This window comes from Lichenostomus cassidix, chromosome 2, assembly GCF_008360975.1.
Source record: "Lichenostomus cassidix isolate B80296 chromosome 2, HeHo_3.0, whole genome shotgun sequence".
Classification (NCBI taxonomy): domain Eukaryota; kingdom Metazoa; phylum Chordata; class Aves; order Passeriformes; family Meliphagidae; genus Lichenostomus; species Lichenostomus cassidix.
In genome coordinates, this window is record NC_139482.1 from 141,335,094 (window position 1) to 141,341,807 (window position 6,714).

Here is a 6,714-nt window from a genome sequence, read left to right on the forward strand (position 1 = left end):
AACACTGTAGATGCAAATTTATTTTTTCCTTAAATCATATGAATGTGCAGGCTGTCACATCTTATTCTAATTTTATTTTAGCTGTCTGACTGTGTTGAGTATTTTAGCCTTGTGTGTTAAGCAGCTACAAAATAACTTAATTCTCATTAGTGATCAACCGTGTTGCTTGTTTAGTTGCAACAACAGGCACTATCCAAAAAAAGGGGGAAGCTTAAACCATAGTTCTTTTTTTTGTTCTTGTTTTTATTTCATTTATTCATTCAGTTTCTAGTGCTTTCTTATGAAGTATATACCCCCTGGCCTCAAAACCTATTCTCCATGTCCTCTGGTTTGAATACTGCAGGTGCTCTGAAAATAAATTAGCATAAGGAAAAATAACCAAAAAAAGCCCCAAACAACTCCAAAATCATTGTTAGCATAGTCAAGCATCTCTCACTATTTTACCTCAGAGGCCCTTTTTAATATTTAATAAACTTACTGCTGTTCCTGGTCTTTTGGACTACAGTGCCATTAGTAAAGAAAACTGCCATTTGACATTAAAGAAATGTAAGGAATAAGCAAAGAAAGAAATAAAATTGCCTTTTATGAAAAAAACCTGAGCTTTTCAAAATAACACTGGCAAATCATTTGCAAACCCATTTTTCCTGCTCCTTAAAGAACCTAAATAGAAATGCACACTGATTTCTAAATGTATATGAATAGACATTTTTCATGTGTAACTCTTCATTTGCATCTTGTCTCCACGTTACAATGCTGAAATATTATTTAATTCTAGGTAGGTAGCACAGAAAAAAAAAATTTCTCTTGTCTGACTTACAATTCAAGTGGAAATACCTGTCATGAATAATGACCATGATCTATGGCTCCTCATGATGTGAATGAACACTTTTGCTATTAATATTATAATGATTGACTTACGGATTCTTCTTTGAATCCCTGATGATCCACTATACCATCAGTAAACACAAGTTTGTAGTTTCACACATGGTTAATACCAAAATATGAGTGCATAATTCTGCATACGAGCCAAAAAGAATCATATTTAGGAACCCAGAAAGGAGAATATTTATTCTTTCACTGAGTGGTAGTCAGTTAGGCATCTCTGTTGTGACCAAGTATCTGACCATGATGTGCAAATGAAAACAGACCTGTTATTTATGACAAAACTCTTCCAAAGGACAGGCCTCACAGCCTTTGCCACCTTCCCTATGGAAGGAAAAAGTTTACTCCCAAGATGTGGATAGCTTGATATAAAATGTGAATATATTGTCTTCCTCTGTTAATTCTAAGAGATATAAACATGCTATCTAAAAACCATTATTTTATTAATTCTTTTAATTGTTTAAGTCCAGGTATTGCAAAACCTTTTATCTTGTTAATCTAATTCTCTTCCTTCTGACTATTCTAATTTATCTAATGCACTCTTGCTTCTGGCAACACTGTGGGACTTAACCTAAAGGATATTTAGATATGAGATATAACTTAAGTTAGGAATTTAATTTCTGACACAGAAATAACCTTGGAAAGTCACCTTACTTATCAAGTTTTCTCACCCAAGGTTTGTCCTTAGAGAGGAAGGGTTCTGGTTTGTTAGTGCATGAGGGTGATATGTGAAACTAGTAGGTAAAACTCCTAGGTCAATGCAACCTTTGTCTTAGGCTGGATCAAAAATATCCATTATTGTTCCACTTACTACCACTAAGGCATGCAGTGGAAACCCTGTGTGTCAACAGAGGCCAGTGCTTCCTCAGTGGTCTTGACATTACAGCAACAGCAACCTGTAATCCAGGCATATCTAGAGCTTCGAGGCATCTTGAATTTCAACTGCTAATGTCTGCACTTCAGAGTCATTCAAATCTAAATAATATTTAATTTCTTACATTGCATCCCTTTGTTCTGGGTCAAAAAACCTGCTGCATCTGAGAATACACAGTATGTGGCAGGGTAGTAGAGAACTTGGATCCATCTAATAGATATGTGAAGGGTTCTGGGTTTGCCAGCCCAAGTGCCAACAGTATTTCACTGTAAGCCTTGAACTTGGACATCATGTTTTGTCATTTACTTGGGCTGTTGTGTGGGTTTGGTACCACAACAGCCATTTCCTTACTGTTTCTATCTTGGGATCTGCAAATGCTGCTTTACTGTTGATCACTGACAGCACCTTCCTTTGTCTGCAAAACCTCCTGTGTTCAGATATCAGTTTTTTCTTTTATTGTTGAAATATACTTTGCTCCCACCTCCCTCACATAACCACATGAAGAGGCACATCTGCTTTTGTTTATTATGCCATTCATGACAGCTGTGTTTTGCTGAACATTTTCTTGCCTTGGCTACATCCCAGCCTTTGTGTTCACAAAGGGGAGTCGAAGGGAACCTGATATGCACTGAGCCAATTACATCCTTGTCTTGGGGACTCAGCTGGCAGTTCAGCTGCAGTACATGGAGCACAGTATAACCCTGAAAAACGTCACCCATTTCTTCTCCAGGGCAGAAGAAATTGCCAGTACAATGAGAAAATGTCTTAGCAGACACCAGAATATTTTCTTGACTGACTTTTCCCAGTTCCTGTCATGAAGAGCAAAAAGTTAAATTCCTATAAAAATTATTCCAGCCACTCCAAGTGGCTGTCAGTGGGATGAACTCAGCACCTGTCCAAAGCAGGAACATTTTAATTTTGCACTGGGGTATGTTAGAGGTCCACAGGAAACAAACATCATTGCTACATCCCTTGGAGTTATATTTGCTGTTAAATTTTTCACAGTGGTCTTTCAATTTACTCATGATTCAGGTAAAAGGTATCCTACCCACAATACCTTCACCTGTCCCTGCTGCTAAACATCATAAGTTTGCAGAATCAAGCCTGGTTTGCACACAAATGTATCTCTGCAGAGAAGATGGCGGTAATGACTCACTGCATGCTGCTTTTGTTGCCCACACAGTGTGTCATGGGCAGGAGAGAGCAGATGTTATCCAGCACAAGGAAGAAGTGCCTGACTCTCCCTATTGCACACCTGAGGCACCAGCCCATGACATCTCCCTGGTGTGTGACAGGGCTGGCCATGATGGTCCCACTGCCTGGGTAGTGCACCCAAACCTGGAAACATCACAGACAAGTCATGTCACTGTTAAAATGTACTCATCCAAAACCTGCTACTTACAGGTAAATGGGGGTGAGACTTGATTGCTTTTATAGAAAAATTATTTTCCATGCACTGTTTTTTGCTGCAGGACAGGGAAAAAGGTACTGCACACCCCACTGCCACTCTAGCAGTGGGGACAAAGACATTTTCCAAGAACAACCTTATGCAATGCTACCAGGCTAAAAAATGCCTAGTTCCTAAATGGTGTTAATATAGAAATTAGAAATATTAAAAAACAGATTTCAAATAATGCAAGGAAAATTTCTTCTTGTTGCTTTTTATATTGCAATTTTATTTTAAGTAGTTTACTAACTGCTCCATAGGGGTTAGCAGCCTTTTACAGATTTGAAGCAGTGAAAATATACCTGGAAGATCAAATATGGAAAGCCTTAAGCTCTGATTGCAGCTGTAACCAGGTGGATCTGCACAAGTATGAAACCCCTGCATCCTCATTTCACACCACCAGCTTATATTCACTGTTTATATGCAGGAACCACATATGCATGCATTTGACTGTGTGCCTCTCTGTATCTGTCTTTGAAAAGTGGAAGTGTCTTTTTACAGCCATTGCTCACACCATGGCCAGGGAGTTTTCTGGATTAACTGTCTGCCTGCAAAACCTGCACCCTGTTATGCAGTTGTGCCAACAAAAAGAAAATTTGTAGCTCACACCAGGAATCTGATTGACTAAGATGAAGACTTCACAAGAAAACACATTATTTTAGATTTCAGGTAGCTTGAATTTCATACTTACTGTAAAAAGAAAACAAATTAATCTTCTAATGATAGTCAACAGTCTCATAAATGTGTTCTTGCCAGAACAGTTTGAACTTTTTGTGCTTACTGTTAGAAATGCGGATATATTTTTAATAACAAGTGTCCAGACGTCAAAGATTTTGACACCAGTCAATTCCAAGTCACATAACCCTCTATTCATGTGTCCTCATGTCCTGTAAACCACACAAGGAATTTCACAGGTTTCCCCATGGTCTCCAGCAAGTCAGCAGAGGTAAGGTTGTCAGGGTTTGACCCTGACTAGAAGCCAGGCACTTCGACTCTCTCTTACTACAGAAAAAAACCCGTAAAAATACACACCAATCTCGTGAGTCAAATGAGATAGGACACTGGTTGGTAGGAGGATGCACAGAGAAAGAAAAAGGGCAAACAGGCTCCACCTTAAAGTTGCAGAAAGTGATTTAATTACGTAACAGAGTTGGAGGATAAAATGCAAGGCAAAAATAAACTTTTCATACATTATTTTGTTCACTTCCCCTCTCCCTATAACGAACCTATAGTATTCACCCCCTTTCTTCTTTTATAATCAACGAGCCGGGGTAGGGAGGCAGGGTGTGGGTATTTGTCTCAGTCCACAGAGCAGGTTCATAAATCTATTCATCACCACAATTCTTCTACTACAAATACTCTTTATCTCTACTTATCTCTCTCCATCTTCACTTCTTAAGAGGGTGGTCTCACGCCCACCCTCTTAAGAAGCAGTCTCTCCGCTCACCCCCCTTTCCTCTTTCCAAACCAGCAACACAGACAGGGGGTAGGGTGAGAGGGGTTTTCTGGTCAGTCCAGTGAGGGAGAGGGGGTTCTCTACTTAGCTATGGAGTTTCTCCCATGAGAGACAGTCCTCTGGGAACTTCTTTGGCGTGGGTCCAATCTCACAAGCAACATCCCACCCGAATTTTGCTGCAACATGAGCCTCTTTGTCCATAGGGTGCTGTGCAGACTCTCCCGAGCCAAGGCCAAGCTGCTTCCATCCCAGGAGCAAGGAAAAGGCCTTTCTCTCCCTTGCAAGGCCTTTGCAGTTTTAACTCTTAGATGAGACTCCTCCTGGTTCAGTCTTTTCCAGGCATCCACCTGCTCCTCTGACATGGGCTGTGGGTAGGTTTCTGCATCCTTATGGACTCCATGGGCCGCAGGGGGACCTCCTGCTCCCCCCATGGCCTTCACCACAGCTAGCAGAGGGTTTTCAGCTCCGGTGCCTGGAGCACCTTCTCCCCCACCTTCTTCACTGACCTTGGCACTCTCCATGCTGTTTTCTCTCTACATATTTTCACCTCCACCTCCTCCTCCTCCAACTACAAAGAAGTGCGTGCCCACCTTGTTTTGATTTCTTCTTAAGTATGTTTTCACAGAGGCGTAACCAGCACTCCAATTGGCCCAAACTTGTCCGGCAGCATGTCCATCACTCTCAGAGCCATCAGAGATTGGCTCCGCTGGACTTGATGTAAAAACTTCCAGAACTTGCACTCAGGACACACAGGAGCCATCTTTGTGCCACTCACCACCCCTCAGACACCTCCCTAGACCTACTAGAACAGCTTCTGAGGGGTCCAAATTTCTCCTAGATGTTAAAAACACTTCACTGATGTTTTGGGCCAATCAAAACCACCACAAAGCTACAAACAAAAATCATGTGCAGACACACTCCAGGGATGCAGTGGCTCACAGCTGGGTACCAACACTAAACAGCATTAAAAAGTTTCCCACAAAATCCAAGAAGTTCAGCAAATTTGGCTGTAGAGAAGAGAGGGAAAAAAACCCTGATGCACATGATTCAGTTCCAGACAGCAAATTAATTATAATAATAGATAAGCCATGGGTAAATGCATAGCATCTCCCCAAGTACTTACAAACAATCCTGGGCCAGGGATTTCTGATTAGAACCAAAAAGTGCAAGTACAAGTAATAAAGATGATTTTTTTCAGAAGGAATGCTATTTCCTATTATGTACTTATAGCATCTCCACAACATTAATCCCAGACTATCGACAGGGTCCACTCTACATTAAAATCAGCAGCTTGGCAATTAGAAAAAAAATGCTGTGTTGGCTTGCAAAGAAAATGTGATTTGTGAAGCTCTCAAGGTTTCAGTCCAGGAGTTTTGTTCTAAATGTGCTGCCTCCAACACTTTGAATACTCAGATGAAAACAAAGTGCTCCTCTAATGTGACATGTCATTTTGCATAGTGTTTTGTTGGGTCCATTGCTCTGATTATTGTCTTTCTAGGAATAATACCAGTGCCTGCTTGAGATCTGGAAGATTAGTATTAACAGGATAGAAAAGAAGAGGGCAGCTGTTTCATGATGGCATTTAGACAGATGATCTGTCTGCTGCCTAATCCACATATCATCTACATATCCAGTCAGCACAATGTAAACTGCTAAAAAAGTTTGTGAGAAAACACTCCAAATGTAGGTGTGTTTGCTTACCATGCTGCCTCTGCCAGACAGAGAAAGATTACTGTTTTGTAATTTCAGTAGCCATACTGACAGCCTGATTCAGCCTCTTGATGTAGGATAAAGTTTGGCTCTAAAAAAAGAGGATCAGCATGTGTTTAATAAATTCTGTAATAGTAAATTCTCAGGTTTCTGAGGCAGAGAAGAGATCTTTCTGATTAAGAGTTCACACTTTGGGGTATTTATTTCTAATGACTCATAGGGTCTTGTGAGATTCTCTTGTTATGATAGTCACAATAATTGTGATACCAAATTGTGATAGCTATGAAAGGCTCCCTAGGGATCAGGGGCTCAAGTGTGATTTAATTGCAGTGGGGTCTGTAAATC